This window comes from Hemitrygon akajei, chromosome 3 (assembly GCF_048418815.1).
Source record: "Hemitrygon akajei chromosome 3, sHemAka1.3, whole genome shotgun sequence".
Taxonomy (NCBI): Eukaryota; Metazoa; Chordata; class Chondrichthyes; order Myliobatiformes; family Dasyatidae; genus Hemitrygon; species Hemitrygon akajei.
This window is the reverse complement of record NC_133126.1, coordinates 71,061,212-71,084,455: the sequence shown is the minus strand read 5'-3', so window position 1 is coordinate 71,084,455 and position 23,244 is coordinate 71,061,212.

The following is a 23,244-nucleotide window of genomic DNA, read 5'->3' as shown; positions in this document are numbered from 1 at the left end:
AGGGACATCCACGCCAAACAGGTCAAAGGGTAGAGGCCAGACTAAAAGTGGTCCACCAGTCCTCCAAGTTCGGGGTTTCAGCTCAGCGCTAACAACCCTGACTGGTAAAACAAAATTGTTATGGAATCAGCAATGAAGAATCTTTCTACATCTGTGTGCGACAGTATTCCTGAGGCTCCACCTGGGACTTGCATGACTAACAGTAGTGAAAAGCGAGAGGAAACTACTGACATAATGAAGGAAGCTCTGAACACCACTGGAGATGGAGGATCTTCATTGCTGCCCTAAACACCAGCGCCGTAATGGGCAGTAGTAAATTTTCCCTCCCGAGCGTCGTGAGTTTTAGCTCTGGTGTGAGTGGCATTCCTGACAGTCTGAAGCAAGTCAGGGAGTGGAAAATGGCAAGGCAGAATCTCTGAAGGACACGTTATTCTTTTGTAAGGCAAGCAGGAGCAAAATGCTTTTGACAACTGAGTTAGTAAACTTTAAGGCCCTTCTTACCCAAAATTACCTTCTTACTTCATGACAATATCTTGGCAATGCCTAACTGCAGGCTGGGGAGTGGCCCACTGACACCCAATTTTACAGCAGCATTTTCCTGGCTGTACCAGAAATGTGATAATACTCAACAAATAAATTAATGGGAGCTCATGCTGTTGCTCTGTGGCCCAGATGAGTTTAATTTCCTTGCACACGTTAAGAAATAAAGGATAAAAACACAATTCCAAAACATGAGATTGGATGAAGAGTTTTCATCCTCAATTACTAATAACAAAGGTTTTACATTGAGAGAGAAGTTTTGAAGAAAAGTGAGAGGGAATGAAAGTCAAGCATGTGGTAAGATTTTTTTTCTTGTGAGTTCTTAAGGTGGTTCCCTAAATACAGAAAGTTTTGTTCATGGACCATATACATTTTATAGGGAATGGACTTGTTGAGGGTATAAATAGAGAATGAAAGAAGTAATCAAACTTTTTGGACAAAATTTTAACTTAGCACTGTATATGTTTTCTGCTTTCGTGGATGTTTGTAAAGAAAAAGAATTTCAGGATGTATATTGTATACATTTCTCTGGTATTAAATGTACCTATTGAACCTATTGATACATGATATCAATGACAGGAAAGAGAAGTGCCTTCAGTGGATTTGGGGTTGGGTATAATGCTTATTATGACTGCCTAACTGTTCTGCTACTAGAGGTGCTGTTTGCTTTGTGCAAGCATCACTTCCTCTTCATAAGCTGTATTTTACATAATTTCCAGCGTGGGTAATTTGGATTTTGACTTGAAGCCCATACGGTAGAAAGGCATCTATCTCCATCCATTCTTTATTTGCCTTTGAAACAGCAATATCTTTTCAAAAAGTTTTCTCATTAAAAACCCCAAAGAAAGGCTGGTTTTTGAAAAGGTGATTAACTCCCTGCCTAGCTTTGTATGCCTCACAGTGCGAGGGCAGTAGAGTGAAAAGATAACTCATTCTCAAAGGCATCGCCTGCCAACTGCAGACACGTCTGAATGTTGTATGTTGCTACAATGTTAGCTTCCGACCTGAGTAATGTCAATCGCTAAGACCTAGAAGTGAGATCAGAATACAGTGCAGAACAGATCTGCAGTCAGCATAGCTGCAGCACAAGCTCACACCAGAGCCGAAGCAGCAACAACATGAGCAGCTTATGCTAAATGTGACGCTGGGAAAGCTCGTATGGTGGTTGCATTGAGTGTGCTCAGGGGAGAGCCTGAAACTGACACTGCCTTAGCAGAAGCAAAGGTGTATGAAGCAGCAAGTAAGTGCCTTGGACAGTCTTGAGTCTACAACCATAATCAGTTATGCTCTGGCTATCAAAAAGACAGTGCTCCAGCTCTACAGGTCGAAGCTGCCCACACTATCCAGCCTAAGTGCCTTTCACTTCGTCCAGGCATTGACAGTCAATGTCTACAGCAGCAAAGACCCAGAACACCCCTTCTGCAGTTCTCCACAGCAAAGGCTTCAGTCAAGAGTTGCTACTGATGCTGATTTTGTCTGCACAGACTGAGCCTCCATCCATCCCAGGGCACACATTTGGCAAACCTGTCTTCTCAGTGCCCTCATTCAGGAGTTGCAGGTGCATTAGATTTGGCTTGGTATCTGGCTTGTTGGGACCCAATCACAGCTGGTCTAAAAGTGTTTGACAACCAGCCTGCCAGTTACCTATTCTGGAAGTCAAGCTTTCACAATGCTGTGGAAGGACTCAGTCTCAAACCCAGTGAGGAGCTAGACATTCTCTGTAAGTTACTTGCTGGGGAGCAACAAGGGTTAGGGCAGTGCACATTGATAATGCAGCTATGGGTTTGAAAATGCTGTGTCAGAGGCTGGAAAAATGCTATGGCTCTCCAGAGGCAGTCAAAGAATCTTTTTTACAGCAGACTTGAGAATAACTGCCGGCAGACTGGTGACTTTTTCTAAAGGAGGACTCAGTATGTTTTAAATGTTTGCTTCAACAGTACACCAAACAAAGCACTGTAAGGCTACCCTACAGTTACTAACACATATCAGTGCTACATTCAGGGCCAGCAGCTTGAGCTACTACGAGTTCCAACACACCCGTAGCCGAGCACGGCAGGGAGCCAGCTGAGCATCCATCAGATGTAGCTACTTCCTCATGCACAGAGGTATGCGGGAAAGGCTCTCAAGGCAAATCCTGCTCTAAAGTATGTCTAGCCAGCATCGACCCAAAGGGACATCCTGAGTTAAAATAAAGACATACGATATTAAATGATCAGAGCAATTAATCGTCGGCAAAGTCAACATTTTTTGACGTGTTCAATATCCAAGGTTCGGTCTCCTCATACACTCTAAAGACTTGTTCTGGAATATCAGAAGCTGCTGGAAGAAGAGCCAGTGGGGGATTTGTTGTGGAGTCAATAGGAGGAGAAGTCTACTTGCCCCTGCCAACCTTCATTGAGTGTAACCATATTCCCAACAGCAGGGTTGAAATTCCAACCCCTGAAGCTGCATGTGGTCATTCGCATTTTAAGGACACGGATGACAAGATTCCCCCACTTGACTCTTCTGCTGAGATTCTCCTGTTGCTTGGCAGAGACACCATCCATGAACATAAGGTATGTGAACAGCGCAATGGCTGGCACAACACACCTTATGTGCAATGATGGGACCTGGGTTGGGTCATCATGAGTGAAGTCTACGTTGATGGAGCTCAACAACACGCCGTCAGCACAGTCAAGACTTTTATCCGGGAGAATGGACATCCAAGCTCTGTGAGAGTAGAATCCATGTGAAAGAGAAGATTGTGGTCAAGCAAACCAAGCTCCCCGACATAACTACCTCTACTCAAGCTGGTCTCCTGTCACTCGGAAAGTGATAATAAGCTGGCATCTTTCATTGAAGGTGAGGTCTTCCTTTGAATCGTGAAAAAGAGTAGCCAAAGACAGCCTTTGCAGTAGTTGGCACATTTGTAAGCAAACTCTTAGCTCAGAGCAACTGAATCGGGCGAAGGTTAGAATCCATCTTGTTGTTCAAAGACAGAGGAAGTGCAGTGCATCACAAAGCAGGAACCTCTTCCAATCCCAAGTTACCTCAGTGAACTCTATCCCTTTCTTGATTCTGTGGGGCTACAGGGAAGTTGGAGGACATATTAAGGAGGCCCAACTCACTTCATAGCTACCTCACCCAGTTGTCATTCTGGGTGAGCACCATGTCACCAGTCTGTTTACCAGACATTACCAGACAAGTATGTCGTCAAGGACAATATTTTTGAAGTGAGAATGGTTAAAGACTGCACAGTAAGACTTATTACAGACTAGTTTCTGAGGCTGTCCATCCTTTTGCCAAGAACTTAAAATGATCATTTGCGTTTTAGTTTCAGTGGTTAAGTTTGACATCATGGTTGTCAGGCAGGAGTATTCTGCCTCTAGGTGTGCTGTTCATTTAGTATGTAGTCTGTTTTGTACAAACACCACTTCCTGTTTGTAAACTGTTTTTTTACATCATTTCCCATGTGGGTTAATTTAGATTTAGACTTGAAACACACACGGTAGAAAGGCATCTATCTTCATCCACTCTTTATTTGCCCTTGAGACAGCAATATCTTTTCACAAGGTTTTCTCATTAAAAACCCTGAGAAAAGCTTCAGGTGATTTCTGAGAAGGTGTTTAGCTCCACACTTAGCTTTGTATGCAATGCACTGCAAGAGCAGTAAACTAACTATGAGGATTTTTAACATGGTTCATCTCATTATTTAAAAAAAAACATATTCCCAAAATGCAGTTTTCTCATGGATAACGTAATTTCAACTATTCCCACTTGCAGTTGGGCTGTATGTAATGTTGAATTACAAAAGTACTTACAATCATTTGTTTTAACACCAGTCACCTTCACACGTTAGACATGACCCTAGTTCTGATATACTTTTCTGATCCTGCCTTTTGGACTTTGAACTGATGTTCTCTATGAGCTCTTTCTAATTCACCTTGTAACCTTTTGAAGCTTCAGGTAGACATTGCACTGGCAGTGTTGAATTCAATTATGCTTGAATCTTCTCAGTAATCTGATTCTAAATGTGATCAAATGCTTTGTGTATATGTACCACACTACTCTAATTTGTAGAAAGGTCCACCATGAATCTGGTACATGTGCTGAGGCCACTGTGGTGCAACAACATCTATTGGCACAGAACATACAACTGATGTCATAGGTCTGTGTTTATATTTTACTGAACATACACAGTTTATAAATCGTGAGGGCCTTGACAGCTCAGTAGGTTTTCACTAGAGGATGAGGACCAGTTTCTGCCTGAAGGATCATTCTTGGATGAGCTTGTGTGGAGAGTTTCCTGGTGGAGAACCTTTCAGGATGATTTATTCTTCCTGAAGGTAAATTTCTTTTACCTCTTAACATTCTCAATGCTAAACTTTCAGCATCCATGCACTCCACAAAGAATGAACTCCCAAGCCTTGAAAAATCCTTCCATCACTCCTTGGGTCTCTTGCTGCTACTTTCCACCATCTTCTACCATCCCACTGAGCATCTCCCATGATTCAATTCTTTGGTATGTTCAGTCTTCTCTCTGATCCCATGACCCCTCAACACCCATCTCTCTGAACTTTGTCCTGCACCACTCTACTTGCTTTTCTTCTCAATCTTCCATCCACCCACCCAGTCCCCTTGAAATTCTGTCTGACTTCCAGTGATCTTTGCACTGGTCTCCTCAAATTTATCTTATTATGTCCCCTCCCTGTCCTTTCCCTGGCCTATTCTGAACTCCCCCCACTCCACTTCATGAATTGTTCTTCCACCTTATTATCTTCTCAACGTCTCTGCCTCCTTATAAACATTTCCCCCAGTCTTCTTGGTAATTGCTTATTATTGTCATATGTTCTGAGAAACAGTGAAATATTTTGCATGCCATACAGACAAATCATTCCAAACATAATTATATTAAAACAGTACAAAGGGAAAAGCAATAACAATGCAGTATATAGTGTTACATTTACAGAGATGGTGAAGCTTAGGCAGGCAAGTAACATGCAAGGGCCATGATGTAGTAGATTGGGAGATCAAGAGTTCATCTTTATTATGCAAAGGATCCATTCAAGAATCTTACAATAGCTGGATAGAAGCTTGAATCTAGTGGTGCACGTTTTCAAGTTTTTGTAGCTTCTGTGAATGTGAATGACTGGATTCTTGGCCCTCTGTCCTTTCGCACAATCATCTATCCCGCCATCCCACCATCCCCTCTTTAGTGCGCTCATTACCCTAATGCTCCTTGTAGCTTCCTCTCTGCCCAACACATTGGGAAATCATCAAGACAAAGACAGCTGTACATTTTATTCATGAATATTGAAGCAAGGGCTAAAATAGGCTGGGGCTGCAATGCCACAATATCCAGTCAATTATATAAATTAAAAGCAACATAATATCCTTGGCCTGTTCCTTTTAGAGTCCAAGCATACACGTGTTCAATTTCAAACTTTGTATTTGCTTTCAAATGGAAACTTAAAGTCATTTTGAAGTTTTCCTTTTGCTTGTATCACTTTCAAGATACCATTAATTTTCTTATAAATCTCAGTCTTTTTTGTGTTTTACACATAAATCCTAATTGCAAATGTGTACCCTCCATTTATCACTCACCAAGGCTCTGCTCCATTTAAAAATAGCTTCTAAATGAGCACTTGCTTACTGCATAAGTTTTTCCTCTTCCCCTTCAACTTCCTCTTCCTCTTCACAATGGTTTTTATTTCCATTTCACATGCCTACCATTCAATTCGGTATTTGTGTTCTGATAAGACAGCAACTGACATATTGTGTACACGTCACTCTAAAAAAGGCACACCGTAGAAATCCAACAAAAGTTTCCCATGGTCCCATGATTCGTGGCATGGGAACATTGTCCTGTGAGGAGACAATGAGCACACTAGGTCAATGATCTCTGTAGTTCGGAAGAAAGAGAGTTAATCTCATTGAAAAACTAAAAAATCTTACAGAGTACCACAGCTGGAGGGATGGCATTGACCTTGCCTGGAGCCTTAAGGACGAGGAGTCAAAATTTCAAAAGGTATTGATCATTTAGAACAGAGAACAGAGATGACAAGAAATTTCTTCATGCAAAGGTTAATGAATTTTTGGGGTTCTCCAACCAGATGGTCTGTGGCATCTTAATCAGCTAGTATATTGAAAATGGAGAATGAATGATTGATGTCTAATATCAAGGGATGAAGGATCTGTACAGGAAGTGGTGAAAAGATCATCTTAAAAACAATGACTAGAGGAATTGACTTGAGGGACTGCATGGTCCATTCCCTCCTTTACTACTTTTGTTTTTATGTTGGATAATGATAATAAAGGGCAACAGACTTCACTTCCTTAAAATTTAACTGTTCACCCCTCTCTCATGAAATTGACAGAACATTGCTATATACTGGCAAGTTTGCATTGCAATTTGTTGCTTAGATTTTAATTTCATGGGCCCTTACCAATGCTCCATTCTCATGAAGCTGTTTTATTAAATACCTTTTAAAAGCCTGCGTCTATAATAGATAGCCTGCACTCAGTAACTACTCACCATTGCAACCTTAGGGGAAGAAAGGAAATCCAGAAATTTGGTATGGCTTGAGCCGTGCTGCCTTCCATTAATCACATTATGTTCAACAGAAGATCCTGACTACATTAATCATAATAGTTTGAACTGCATTTTGTTTCAGAGAAGAACACAGATATCAATTATGTCAATCTATAATTTCAGAGTGAAATCAACCACATTGTAAATAATGTACCTTTTTACTGACATTTTATGCAATATCTCTTAGCTTTACTTGAGCGTAGCATGATACCATAGTTCTTTGTAAAAACAGATCACAGAGCAAATTTGTTCCAGTGATTTTCACATACCAACCTCTGAACACAAATGAGATTGTATTGTATACCCACTCCTTCGGCTTTATTTGGTTTATGGATCCAGAATGTGAAGAAGGTGAAGAGAAATGTTCTGCAGGTGAAGTTAAAAGCTTAATACTTTCATATTTTTAATATATATATCAGATTAATTCTTACCTCAGATTCCTTGCTAATTGTTAAGGATTGATGCAAAACAGCATGGGGCATTATTCTTTTAAACAGTTTAAAGTAAAGTCAATTTTTACAGCATTAAGAAAACTTTCATTCAGTAACTATGTTTGAAGTACACATCTGTGCAAAAAAAGTAGCATTAAACATCATCTTATTCTAATGTGTTCTCTGAGATGTTTGTTATAGACCGTTGGTCATTAATGGGTGATTAACGATATAGGCTGCAGGACAAAAAGGGTGCAAGGTGACCTTAGATCACTGAAATGCTTACACAGCAGAGGAAAAAAAACTCTTGTTTATAAGTGAAACCAGCTTTCTGGAAAGATGAATGCAGTTCATAGAATGAAAGGGCAAATCCTACACTTAATCAAATGGGATTTGAATTTACTCAACTCAGCAATTGTATGTCAATTCATGTATATTGTCTTTTTGAGTTTTGAAGAGATTTCTTATACATATTAGTTAATGTTTCTTCAAATATATTGACAAAATTTGGCATTGCCCTTGTTTTATCTAGCAGTCAATTCTACCATTATAACAGAGAAAGGAAGAAAACAGACATGCATTAATGTTGCATCAATCACAACCTCAGAAAAAAAAAACACGTTTACAGCCACCAAAGGAATTTCAGGGAGTAGTCACTTTGTAATGTAGTGCAAGCATTGCAACAGGACAATCAATTTGTGAACTCAGTAAGTGTTCACAATTTTGATCAGATAAGGGCTTGGAAAGTAGGTTTCATAGGATGTAGAATTCTTAAATAAACCTGAAAATTCCTAATTTTCTGGCTGCTCGCCCAGTGTTCCCCAAATGTCCTCCAGCACTCACACTATTCTATTGTGATACAGAACAACAGGAAGTTACCTCTACCTCATTATTTCTTTCAGTTCAGTTTTCAACTGTTTGATTTTTTTTATTAGTTTATAGATACTGTTCAGTGTTTATCAGCTGTCTGAATCTGGGAGAATAGATTTTTCAGCAGTTTGTGAGCAGGGATTTTTCTGCAGTATACAACCCCATCCTCATCTCAACACCCCCAGTGCTTTTTTCCCATCAATATGGTGGCAATACTCCAGTCAGTACATACAATATTTGAAATGTGTCATTAGATCCTTAGAAACAGGACTGGGACTGGAGGAACTCGGCAGGTCCGGCAGCATCTATGGAAGGAACCTGACAGTCAATGTTTCGGGTTGGAAGTTCCTTGGCCCTGGTTTATTTGGTACTTCGAATATTGAAAATTTCCCTTGACACTGCCAAAGATTCAACCCAGATCATTACATCCAAATTTCTAAAATGGGATTTGAATCTAAAGCCATAAATACTGAAACATTTTAAAATTTAACAAGTTTAAATATTGATATTAGAGTTGTCAGTGAAGGCGAAATCTGATAGTGCCAGTGTATCAAGAGATGATGTAAGAAGAATCATAGGAAAATAAGGGGCATTACTGACGAGCCCCCACAAGAAGTCTTAAAGAAGTAAATTTAACTTTGCAACATGATAGTTAATGTGTTTGAAATATTAATTATTCAGTAGAAAGTCAATTGATATCTGTTTAACTCAAAAATGTTTAATTATGTTTATTAGAAGTTTAGTGGAGAATTGCAAGAAATGGTTAACAGCATTATTTGGATCACTTTTAAAATGTACAGTAGCTACAATTCAAAAGGGTGTGTCTCATTTAGTTCTAATAAGATCTCAACAGATGTTTGCCATTCATAATTTGTTTTTTTAAAAATTTTAAATATTAAAAAGGATCCAGACAGTCTAGAGCAATAATCAACAAAATAATAGCAGTGAATAATTTTTTTCCATTTTGCCAATAATGATAATAAAACATTTTCTATTTTAAGTACTTACAACTCCTGTTTTACTATTTGCATCTCCGCTTTAAGAAGATAGAAGAAAATAAATATTGAATTCAGAAGAAATCACTACTATGGGTAAAGAAGCAAAATTAACTATGTCCAAATAATAACTTGCAAACATTTAACTCTCCTGCAATTTCTTTGTTGGACCAAATATGCTTTTTCTTGGAATTCCAGAAACGAGTCTGATGAAGTGCTTCCACAGTTAAATTTTATATTACTAAGAAAACTATATTCAATGAAAATTTACTTGGCATTTGTCATATGAGACATATTTATAACAGGGTCAAAGAGAGGTGAGAACAAACATTAAAATACATTTGAACTAATACCAGAATGTCAGAAAAAGCTCCAGAAGTTCAATCTGAGATAATCGCAAGATCTGGAATTTACAATAACAGACTCTTAATAAATCTACCTGTCACCAGTCTTCCTCCAAGGGAGGAACAAAAGGTCACATAAATGGCTACATTCCACCATAAAAAAAAACTCAAAAGTTAAAATGAGGTGCCTGGAGACTAAAATGAGAGCTTTAAGCAGCTGTAGTCCTTAAATTAGGTAAAAGTAATTTTAAAACTATTTGCTTTACCTAGCTGAGTGAATAGAGATAATGATCTCAGCTTCGCAGAGGAAAAGTGATAAATGAAATGAATCAAGTTTTGTAAGTGGATGAAATAAAATCCTTTACATTTCCCCTTGTTTCCAAATGTATAGAGTGGTGCAGGTAATGGATTCTTGATATGGAAAGAAGTTTACACAGGTAATGATTTCTGTGTCACCAATGCACCACAGAGATACCAGTGTGGTGTATGAAAGTCACAAAAGGACAATATACTGTTGAAAACTCTTTCCTGCTTAGGTAAAGAAAAATGATGGATAGCAGCAGCCACACACAGCAACTATTAAAATAGTTTAATCGGTGAAAATAAGTGCTGATACAATACATGTGAGCAAAGATTAGAAACGCACACAGCTTAATTTTACATTTAAAGAAAAGATTTGGAGACAATGAATCTGATTATCACTGACAAAGTTGCTGCATTTTGAACTATTACCGACACTCATAACACATCAATTTGTTTGTTACTGCAGGATGTCACTTGATAATAATTGATTTTCACAAAGGAAAGCCAAATATGTTTAATTATTTTAAAAGTTTATTCTTGGTAAACCAGCTGTTTATACTAATACAACTTCAATTTACTGTATATGATGCTTTTAATATGGTAAAACATACCAAAGATCATAAATACACAACATTGGAAACTCAACAAGGGAATGTTAGGATGGGAAGTAGAATCTGCAGAAACTGAACTTTTAAAGGATAATAGTTTTAAAGGATGAGTTGCAAGTTTCATTTCAAAGTTTGTGAAACTGACCTACATTGAGCAGTTTGAATCTGAACTGGAGTGTTGTGCTTTAAATATTCTGGCCATTTTACTTTCAAGTGTACTTTTCATTCAGTGCATTTTAGCTGCTACTGAAGGTGGGGGAAAGAGGAATTTCTCCTTTGGGTGGGAGTGGGTGTTTACTTGGTTTCATTACAAGATCTTGTTGATTATTTTTTGGGGCTAAAAAAAACTGCCCAAAAATCATGGCTATTTTAGTCTCTGATTACATTTAGCTACATTTCAAGCCCTAAAGGCAAGCCTTCACTGCCACTTGGTCATGAATGCTTTTCTGAGCAAACAGTAATTAACTTTGACAGATAATTATTATAGTTTTGATGAGAAGAATTCACTTTTTCTTACCCTCTCATTTTTATGAGATATATTCCTAAAAGCTTGGCTGGATGTGAATTCAGGTTTTTATTTTGCTTTAAGTTTAATCCTAGGCTATGTTGGGAGATGGGGGAGAAGTCAGTTTAAAAATCACAGAAATGATCTCATGCAAACAGATTGCAAACAGGAAAAGAAAATCTTTGACTGTTGTGCGCACAAAGCCGAGAGCTGCTCTGTGCACTAAGTGTGCCAGGTCTTTGGCAGGAAGGAGAACTTTTTTTTAATGTTAGTAAAGCAATGGTGGTTGGGGCAAACTCACATAAATAGCACAAATGAACTCTAATTTTATCTAATGGGCAGATCTCCAAAAAAGCAGGGAACCCTGTGTCAGTTCAGGCTGCAGGCTTGGATGAGCAGCTTTCTACAGTCTTTGGCCATTTACCTTTTTTCTCGCCAACTCCCGCCCCCCCCCCCCCCCTTCCTCACCCTACCCTGCCTCCTTCCCCACCATGCAGCTCTCCTTCTCTCCATGCCTGATGAAAATCAGGAGTATCATGTTTCTGGAGCCTGGGGTTATTATGTTATTTGGGCAGGCTGAGGAACTGGCACCGCTCCAGCCTACCTGCAGCTGTGTGCTGAGTCGCCTGAGTTGAGTTGGAGCATTTTTTTTATAAAATAAAAGAAGAACATCTGTTTTTTTTGGGAAAAAAAGTTTTCTGACACTAGAGTAAGCATTTAATAATGTGAACACTTGGTTCATTTTAGCATTTGCTACTTTTTTATTATTTGGAAACAGCAGGGTTCTGACTCCTATATCTTAGAAAAGCATTGGGCTAAATGTGGGCATCGAGGAAGTCTTGTGATTGTTACCCACGGGACTGTTCCTTTTAGAAAAGAATCCCATAGGCATTAAAACAATAACTACTTGAGAGGACAGTGCTATTTTTGGTCTCCTTTATACTCCGAGCTGTTCAGTATGTGCTAAATTAGAAGACTACAGTCCATTTATAGATTAGCATTCTATGGGGAGATAAGGGCACTGGCATTGGCTGTGCACTGTTCTCCAAACTTCTGTTTCCTCTTCTTCCCAAAATTAACTATCAAGGCTCAGTTGACTCATTAGTTGTTCAGTGTTTGCTCTTGGTGCTAGAATGACTGCAACTATCAATACACCACAGGCACGCAGGGTGAAGCAAAATTTGTCTGGTCTGTCAAAGAGACTTTTGCCTTAGCCCTGGGCTAAATAGTGGGTGAAGTTTCTCTGCCTTGTCTTAAATCTGTTAAATGGGATGTAGCCAACCGCTGCCTCTCAATCCCTTTTTATATGCTGCAAAATGATTAGGCTTAATGCATTCAACTGTGCCCCTGCACTTTCACTGCAACTTGACCCTGCACAAAAGTTGCAACCAATGCATGTTTAATTTGATAACATTCAATCTCTGCTTCAAAGACTGAATATGATTTTGAGTACTACTGTGGGAGTATGAGGAAATGGACCTTGCGCTGTCACTTGCCATATCACCAAATCTTGTGCCATATCAGACAAGCTTCTGCTATGCACGAGTAAAGGGACATTAAAGCCAGCCACTAACACTGAGCTTGCTTTCATTAGGCAGCATTATTTCAATGTTATTTCATTATCTGGTTCACTAATTTCCATCAGGAAGGGAGATCTGCTGTTCTAACCCAGCTGGTCGTCAGCATCAATCCAAATCCATCAGAATGGTTAACCCTCAACTGCCCTCTGTAATGACCCAGCAAACCATTTATTTCAAAGGGTAACTAGGGATAGACAATAAATGCCAGCAATGTCACGTGCACCAGATGAGTAAATAGGAAAAGTAAACTGCACCCTAATCTCAAATTCACAGCTTTCTGACACTTAACATATTATGTATCGATTAATTATGCCCTTTTGAGTTTATTTTTTAGCTATAGCAGGAATTAATATTGGCATATTCCATTAACTTTGCCATTTAGTAGAGTGATTGGTCAGTATAAATGGAAACTTGAGCTTAGGTATTGAACTGCATCTTGGTTTACAGCACAAGCATATTCAGTAGATGTACCTTGGTAAACCAACATGTGCTGGCTTATATTAAAAATGCAATTTTTCAGCCATTTGGGAGTTATCTGTAATATCACACCTTTCTTTAAGCTGTTCCATAATTACAATTTTCCTTTCTCCTTCCCTATAGTTAGGACTAGATACCAATTTAAATTGAGTTCCCATGTCAAGATTTGTGGGAATCCAACGATGAGGGATTACATGGCTATGTTTCTTGCTGCTCCAGCTGTGTTTGCCCTTGCCACTTGAAGACTTTGGCTTTGCAGACTTACCGATTGTCCTCCCTCGCCCTACTTTGCATCCCCTCTTGATTTGCTTTTAATAGGTGCAAATGAACATGTGAATTAGACGCTTGCACAGGCCATTTGGCCAATCAAGCCTGCTCCACCAGTGGTCAGAACTGATTTCACTTCAACCTCAGCTCAGCATTTGCAGGAATCAGTAGACAGTACTTTGTAAAAGTATTCAGCCCCCAACCCTTTGCTCACATAAATGAGTATTACAACAAGGGATTTTGATCAACTTAATTGAGAATTTTTGTTTGTGAATCACATGCTCCATTTTTCACAAGAGCCCAAAAAACAGGGAATGTTATACAGCATGAAAAACCAAAAATTCAAAAATGGAATGTCAGCAGTTCAAAAGTATTCATCCCCCTTCCGCTCAGTACTTATTTGAACCACATCTCACAGCTATTACAGCCAGTGGTCTTTTTGGTTAAGTCTCCATTAGCTTTGCACAATGTGATGGAGCAAGATTTGCCCATTCCTGCTTGCAAAACTGCTCAAACAGTGCCAGGTTAGTTGGGAACTGGCTGTGGGCAGCAATCCTGAGGTCTTTTCAGAGATGGTCAATTGGGTTAAGGTCAGGGCTCTGACCGGGCCACTCAAGGACATCAATTTTCTTTATTTGAAGCCACTCCATGGTTGCTCCAGTAGTGTGCTTTGGGTCATTGTCCTGCTGAAAGATGAACTTCCTCCCCAGTTTTAGCTCTCTGGCAGAGGCTAGCAGGTTTTAAGCCAAGAACTCTCCGTATTTAGCAACATTCATCTTCCCATCAACCCTGATCAGATTTCCAGTCCCTGCTGCTGAAAAGCATCCCCATAGCATGATACACAAAATGCTGGAGGTACTCTGCAGGCCAGGCAGCTTCTATGTAAAAGAGTTAACAGTCAACGTTTCGGGCTGAGACTGCAGATTCCTACAGCACGGTGCTACCTTATCTTACTTTACAGTAGAGATGATACTACCTGGCTGATGTGCAGGTGAGTTGGTAAAGTAATAAATAGTATTGCACCTGAGGAAAGTTAGTGTGGTATTTACATAGGGAATGAACACTTTCTAGCCTCATTAATTTGGTGTTTAATTTTTAGTAAATTGTTAATAGATTTTGGAATTTTTCTTTTGATTTAACATGATTAGCTCAAAAAATCATTTTAATTTTTAGAATATATTCTTAATTTAGAAATGAGACAGTAAAATGTACAGATAGTTGTGGGGATGAAAACTCTTTTAAGCCACTGTACTTTAAAGTACAGCACCCTTTGAAGAAGAGGACTCTCGTTTAAGAGAACATATTTGCTTCATCTCTGCTACAAATAAATGACACACTATTTTTAAATAATGACCCCAGTTGTAGTCATACAACCATGGAAGTGTGTCCTTTGGCCCATTAAATCCACATTGACTATCAATCAAGTGCAGTGGGTTCCATTAATTGGGCCATCAGTTAATAAGGACAGCCACCTATTTGGGACAACTCTTGAAGAACAAAAAGTAATCAAGAAAACAGTTGGAATTCCCTTTATTTATTTTGGACACTATGCTGCTTTATTGGGACAGGTGACTGTTGCCTTATAGTTTCTAACTAACCTTAGTCGCATACATTCACATGGACATTAAACATTACAACCTGCTTAGAGTGAACAGTTTTTAAACAGCGTCAGTTGCGTGTGCTTTTGTTCAAAAGCAATGATTTTGTCACTGATAGTTGGTGATAAATAAGCAGTAAGACAATTCCAAACTGTTTTGCTCATTGTAGTTTCAAGCATTCAGGCTTGGAGATACCGGAAAGAGTCGGAAGTGAAAATGAAATGATTTCACTTCTTCAACAGTTAGGAACTACAAACAATTTGAAGGTATCAACAATCACCTTGAATATTACAATGAAAATGAAGATTTGGAGGATGCAATCATCAATAGCAATGTATCAAGGCTGTCCACTAGGTGTCTGTGCTGATTTTGTTCATTAACGGTCAATCAAAAGACCACAGCAGTGTACACTGGATGAATTCCTCCATCGATAACTGTTGGAAGGATACACGATTTTATAGACTGCATTAGTTTAGGTACTTTTCTAATTTGTTCTGTATTTCATTTATATACATAATTTGTACTTAATTAAATGGTAGTTTGTCTTATTTTTATATATTTTTAACTATTTCTATGAAACTTTGGCTAATTAGGCAGCTGCTTAACTAGGCCAAAATGTACTGGTCCTGATGTGTCCCAATTAACCAGAATCCACTGTACTTACACCAATCCAATTTTGTAGCAGTAATCCTATTGTGTACAGTAAGCCTATATTATTTTCCACATAGGCACCTCAATTCTCTCTAATTTTGCCACTTGCATACTAGAAGCAATTTGCAGTGGCTGATTATCTTACTAAGCTTAATGTCTTTGGACTCTGGGTGGAAATAGAGCATCTGGAAGAAACCCATAGGTCATAACAAAAACATTCAAACTCTCTGCAGGCAGTCGTGATTGGAGACTCAACTATAAGGGGAACAGTCAGACATTTCTGTAGCCACAAACAATACTCTGGAATAGTTTAGTCCCTTCCCAGTGCTGGAGCCAAGGATGTCATGGAGCAACATCAGGGCACTTTGGAAGAGGAAGAACAGTCAGATGTTGCAGTACATTGTGGTACCAACAACTTGCATAACAAAAAAGATGAACCTTCAATCTGAATGTAAGGAGATAAATTTAAAAATCATGACTTTAAAGATTTTAATCTGATAATTACTGCCAATAGCAAGACCAATTAAATGGGGGTAGGATAGTTAAGATTAATGCATGATTAATAGAATGATATAGGAGGGCGGGATTTAGATTCCTGAGACATTGAGACATGTTCTGGAAAATGTGGAAGCTAATAAGCCAGGTAAGTTTCATCTCTATGAATTTTTGTTGCTGTTGTTGAGGAAAGTTTAATCTGGCACACCAAGGGGATAGATCTTTTCTCCACACTGTTGATAGACCTGCCATTAACCCTGTACTCTACCTTCAAGTTTGCCCTTCCAAAGGGCATCACTTCACAGTTTTCCAGTTTCAACTCCACCTGACACTTCTCAGCTCAGCTCTATATTCTGACAAGAGCCCTGTCTGATCTTTCCTTCCTAAACCTTAAGTACACTTCTTTCTTTCTCTTGACTCAATGTTCTACTTTTCTTGTTGACTGTGGTTGATTCACCCTACCATCCTTTCCCTGCCTCAATGTGTCAAACCTGTTCAGAACCCCATGCAAGTGTTCACTGAACAACCTCCACAGTTTTGTTGTATATTTCCCTGAGAACATATGTTATAATTTGTGAGAATTGACAATAATGTGTCCCAATGAGGAAGAAATGGTGGGTGTGGAGTGGGCTGGGGACAGGAATGGTTTAAAGAGGGGCCTAGGTTGAAGTAGACTCTGCAATAGGTGGTAAATGTTGCAGGTAGGCTTGAAGACTGGGACGAATTCAGGATCTGGAAAAGGGAGATGAAAAACTCATCAAGGGGAAAATAAACTGAGGCAAACTAATACGGATGATATTTAAAAACGACAGTAAGAACTTGCTTAAGTGCATAAAAAGCAAGACATGTCAAAGTAAACTTAGGTCTCTTAGAGAGTGAGGCTGGTAAAATAATCTTGGACAAGGGAATGTACCAGATCTTTTATCATTTTTCATGGTAGAGGACACTATAGACATGCCATTTATCCAAAAGAATACAGGGGAGTAATTACATACTATCTCTATATTTGGAGATCTGGTACAAGGCAAACAAATGGAGTTAAAGGCATGTCTGATCTGACCATCCCTTATCTGATGGTTTATATCCTAGTATTCTGAAAGAACTGGCTATGGAGGTGGTAGAAGTATCAATAAGAAACATCCAATAATCCATAGATTCTGAAGAAGTACCATGGGACTGGAAAACTGCCAAAATGAAACGCTTATTTAAAAAGAGCATGATAGGCAAAAAGTGAGCACCTTTGGCTAGCTGGATGAATGCCAAATATAAAATTAATTATTAATGAGGTAATGGCAGGGCATAAGAAAAGTTGTAACTTGAACATGAGATGACAGCACAGTTTCATCAAAGGGTTGACAAATTTATGGAAGTGTATAGAGGAAGTATCAGCCAGACTGGATAAAGAGGAATAATTAAATATAACATATTTGGGTTTTCAAAAGACATTCAACTTGGTTCCACACAAAGCGGATAAGAGGTCATGGTGTTTGTGATAGGATATTAACATCAATAGAGGACCAGCTGAAACTGGGGATAGAAAACCTTATAATCTTCCTTGTTATGACCTTACACCTTGTTAACTACCTGCACTGCATTCTCTTTGTCGCTGTTACACTTTATTCTGAATTCTGTTATTGCACTGCCTCAGTGCACAGTGTAATGAATTGATCTGCATGAACAGTATGAAAGAGAAGCTTTTCACTGTACCCCGGTGCATATGGCATAAACAAACCAACTCCAGTTCCAAAGGGGTCTTGTTTAGGGTGGCATCCTGTAACCAGGCGGGTGCTTCAGGATCAGGACTGGGATGACAGCCAATTGAAATGTATACATGATTTAAGGGAGGAAATGTACTGCAGCCAAGCTTGTTCATGATGCAGAAGTGAAAATACGCAGGCAGTTGATAGAGAGGTATTAAAAGGATCAGCGTGTAGACACTTGGGATATATTGTGGGAAAATGTGAAGTTGTTTACTTTATAAGGGAGAATGATGAAACAGATTACTGCAGAAAGCATTGGGATTTGGGATCCTTGTACATGAAATACCGTAAACTAGTACCTAAGTACAGATGGTAATTGGAAAGTTAGCAGAATTCAGGCCTCAATTTCAAGAGGGCTGGGATATGAAAGTAAGGTAGTTTGTCTACAGCTGTACAAGACACCAGAGAGACATCTTGAGTACTAGTACAGTTCTGGTCCCCTTACAGAAGTAAATGGAAAGTATTTCAGAGTGATTCACAAGGATTATCTTGGATATGGAAGGATTGTGTTAGGAGAACTTGAACATGCTGTGTCAATACTTATTGAAGTTTAGATGAATGACAGGCAATTGCACAATGGCATTAAAGATTTTCTGAGTAAATTCTGGGAGGGTATTTCCTTCATTGAGAAGTCAGGGATCGGGGGCACAGTTTACAACTAGGGACAACTAAGACTAAGGGGAAGAATTTCTTCTCCCACTGTTTTCAACAGCAGTAGGAGCTGAATACTTGAATATATTCAAAGTCCTGTTAAACAGATTCTTTATTGGTAAGGGAATCAAGAATTCTGGTGAAGAGGATGGGAGAGTGGATTTGAAAAAAGAGCTGAACCACTCAAACTTACTGAGGCCAAACAGTTCTATTCTTTTTTTCATGGCCTTATGCAGGCTATCAAAACGTGTTTTGACAACTAAGTGTTTTTCTTGTTAATCTGTTGAGTAAATGATGGCTATTGTAATGATAGCTGCCTTTGCTAGCAGGTGTTTGAGCTTGATCTTCATTATGGTTATCTGACTTTGGTCTGAGGCCATAGCAATAGCTTGTGGTGGATGAAATTCTCTAGCCTTCTCCAAAACCTTTTCCATCAACACAGAAACTAAACATGCAAGTCTAACTGAATGGGTTTATGTCCTAAAACTTTGATTAAATTCATTAATCATATAATCCTTTTAGGTAAGACATGATCCAGAAAGTCTCAAAAGTTGCAAAGCAAGAATAAAGCTTTTAATGAAGCAATGTGCTCATACCTTACCTTACATCAGCTTGTATCTCCTTGTTCCAGACTTGAACCTTTTCAATTGTCTCTTGTATCTTCAGATCAGATTGAGCTTCCAGTTTGCACACCTTGGTGCAAGATGTCTTTTGCTTTATGTGATGTGAGATTTGCTATTCATTTCCATCCAGGATTTTTAAAAAATTATTGTATCACATTATTTAATGTTCTCTGAATAATGCCTTCTCCTTCAGTCACCAGAGTGTTGTTTTAAAGAATGTATTGGTGTAGCATTATTGCAAAGTAGATGTCCCTAATGACTCTACTGTTCAATAGGAACACCATACGAATAAACCCATGTGTAGAGAGGAAACATAGTGCAATATGCTTAAAGATGCAAAACATAGTTGTCAGTTGCTTTTGCATGATGACGAGAAGGAAGTAGTAGTGATGTTTCTTCGGGAGATTTATTGATGTTCTCTTCACCCCATTTTACATGCCCTACCTCTTCAACATCCACTGAAGGCTATTGCTAATCTACACAACAGATTGGCAGAGTCAAATTAGTAATACTATGGAGGAGGAATTCCTAGAGTATATAAGCGTTGGTTTCTGAACCCAAATATAGAAGAGCAATCTAGAGAGAAGGTCACCTGAAACTATGTTTTGAATTATGAGAAACGGTTGATCAGTAGAAGCCCTTTGAGGAGAAGCCAGTGTAATATGATATAAATCTTCATTCAGATAGATGGTAATATATTGAATTTTGAGACTAAGGTCTTGAATCTTAATATAGAAAACTGCGGTGTTGGGAGGCAACATTTAGCTGTTGTAGATTAAGGAGCATTACCTCTGGGGCTATGGCAATGGCAAACCTTTGAGGAGCGCATAGATGAAAAAACAAAATTGTGTAAATTAGCCCAAGAAAGCAGCCAACCTTCGAACTAGATCAGTTTAGAAAATAACAAAATAAGAGCAAGAGATTAATTAAGAAGGAGGGAAATGGAGTCTAAGATAAACTTGCACGAACATGAAAATTAACCATAAAATCTCCAATAATAGTGTAAAGAGAAATAGGTTGCTACACTCAGAAAAAGACAATTTATAATTGGGAACAAAGAAATGATGGACTAATGGAACAACAACTTTGGGGTTGTCTTCAAAAGAAGAGATCACCAGTAACATCCTAAAACTGTTAGGGAACTGGTAACCAATGAAAAGAAAGGATTATGGGACATCAGAATAGCAGGGAGGTGGTGCAAGTATGTAAATCTCATATTTGAAAAGAAGAGAGAGAAAAAAATGTTAGACTGGAGCAATGTTTCTGCTGGTGGTGAATTTAGAACCAGAAATTGCAACATTGGGATACAAGGAAGGCCATTTTGGAATGAGATGGGAAATAACTTTTTCATTCAAAGAGTGGTGAGGCTGTGGAATTCTTTACTACAAAAAGAAACCAAAGGCAAATCATTACTTGTGTTCATAAAGTAGTTGGAAATCACAATGAAGACCGAAGTGATCAAATACAAAAGGAAGAAAGAAGAAACAGGCTACTGAATTTGGATAACCAGCCACCCATATTCATACTGAATAGGGGTGCAGTCTCAAAGGCGTGAATAATCTACTGCTCCTAATCTCAATGTTTCTAACTTCTCGTTGTACAACACAATAAAGAAAATCAAGGCAAACCCATGAGGGGAAACAAAGGCAGAATCAGGGCAAGCAAAAGGAAACTAGATCAGAGAGATTGGAGGAGAATTCAAGGCGAGTTTAATTGGGAACTATTGAGAATTCATGGCAAATGGCAGATTCAGAGAGGAAGGTAATTATGAGTCAGTGCCATTGTCTGTATTTCAAAGTTTATGCTGGTTTGATGACTCAGATATCGTGTCTTGTTACAGTGCCATCTGGCTTGCATACAGCAGCATCCTGTGTAAGATGAACACCTGGGCCTAAATCCGGTTCGTATGATTACTGCAGAAATGAAAATACTTCCACGAATGCAGTTAGACATAGATAGCTATGTTTGTGAGACTGCAGTTTTTCAATTGTATGGTTTAACACAAAGGTGTAAAAAAAAAGACAATAATATCAACTCAAACTGTATGATGCAATTGCTGATGGAAACTCCTTAGGAAAACAATTGCAGTTCTGACTCTGCATTAAATCACATTTAATGTCTTCTCTACAAAGATCAAATGTAGATTGTATTACTGGTTTCAAAGCATCTGTTTTTAAAAAAAAAAAGTTCAATTGTGATATTGAGCTTCCAGATAGATTAATCTATTTCTTCGCCCAGTTTTTTTGCACTGAGCTTGGCCATGCTTCTAGTGAAGCTTAACTCTTCCCTGGGCACCTACCAGAGTCAGTTTAGGTTACTAGAAGGTGGTGAATCTCTGGAGTTCTCTACCTTGGTGAGCTGCGAAGGATAGATCATTTGGAGCATGTAAGAGGAAGTAGATACATCGTTGACAAATTAGGAAATTGAGAACAATGGGAAGTAGTAAAGATAAGCATGTTCATACTGAATAGTGGGACATAAATGAGAAGCTAAGTAGTCTTCCCCAGCTCCTATTTTCTTACGTACCAACTTCAATCAGGCTGAAGTGTGCTGCATTTTTTAATGGCAGTTTCCTTTGTTATCACCAATATATGATTATACAGAGCTCCAAGTCCAGTATAACTATATATTTGTTACAAATGTGGAAGTCTGGGTTGGGAAATTGCTTCTTGCATCCTGGACCAGTGAAGGCTCAAAGATCCAAATAACTCAATTGATGTTTGCAGGCCTCTGAATAAGAAGATAAAAGAGAAGGTATTGCTCTTCCAATGTTATTATGCTTTAATTTAATGGTTTAAAATTTTATAGGTAATCTGAGTATTATGTGTTATTCAATAAAAATGTTTTAATAACTTTTAATTTGCTCATTTAATTTTCATAGTGCTTAAATGTTTCTGAACATCTTAACCTGTACTAATTATTAAAATCAAGAAAAGCTTTTCCTGTTGGCAAAGCACTGTTGTAAGTTGACTTTTTTGTGGTTAAAGCCTCTTAATTTCACCTCCTGAGACTCACTCACTGTTATTTCTTTCCTCCTCATCCCTAGAACTTTATCTGCAACTTAAAACTTGCTTAACGTTCACTGTTTATGATGAAAGGTCATTAGCGTGAAAAGCTATTTCTATCTCCATATTTCTATCAACACCTCATAATCCGTCTGGGTAGCCTGCAACCTGATGGTGTGAACATTGATTTCCCTAACTTCTGGTAATTACTCCGCCCTGCCCCCTTCTCTATTTTTTTTATTCCCCTTTCTGATTTCCCTTTCACCCCTTCTCTTATCCTCACCTGCCCGTCACTTCCCTCTGGTCTTTCTCTTCCTTTCCTTTATTTCATAGACAGCTGCCCTCTCCTACCAGATTCATTCTTCTTCAGACCTTTACCTCTTCCTATCATCTCTCAGCGTCTTACTTCAACCTCCTCCCCGACAACCTTTCCCCTCACCCATCACCTGCCAGCTTGTACCTGCGCTTCTCTCCCCACCCCCACCCCAACCCCCACCTCCTCCCCCTTCTTATTCTGGCTTCTGCCCTCTTACTTTTCAGATCTGTTGAAGAGTCTGGGCCTGAAGCACTGACTGTATGATACTGTTTCAGATACTGACTGACTTGCTGAGTTCCTCCAGCAGTTTGTGTGTGTTGCTCAGGATTTCCAGCATCTGTCTAATCTCTTGTGTCTATCTCCACAGATGCTGCATGATATCCTGAATACTTACAGTCTTTTGTATTTTTTATTTCAGGTTCAGTTCCTTTTGCTCTACTTTGATCTTGTTTGGCAAATTATCAGACCAGCACATTTTTTCCAGGAATCTTTTATTTGCCAGTCATCTTGGAAGCATGCTCCACACGAACTAGTACAGAAAAGACTGATGCTCCCATGCACTGATAGAACATACTGACTCAGCAGCATAGGCAGGATAAGATTTCATCTTCATTGAAAAAGAATAATTTTAAATAAATCAAATTGGACTTGATA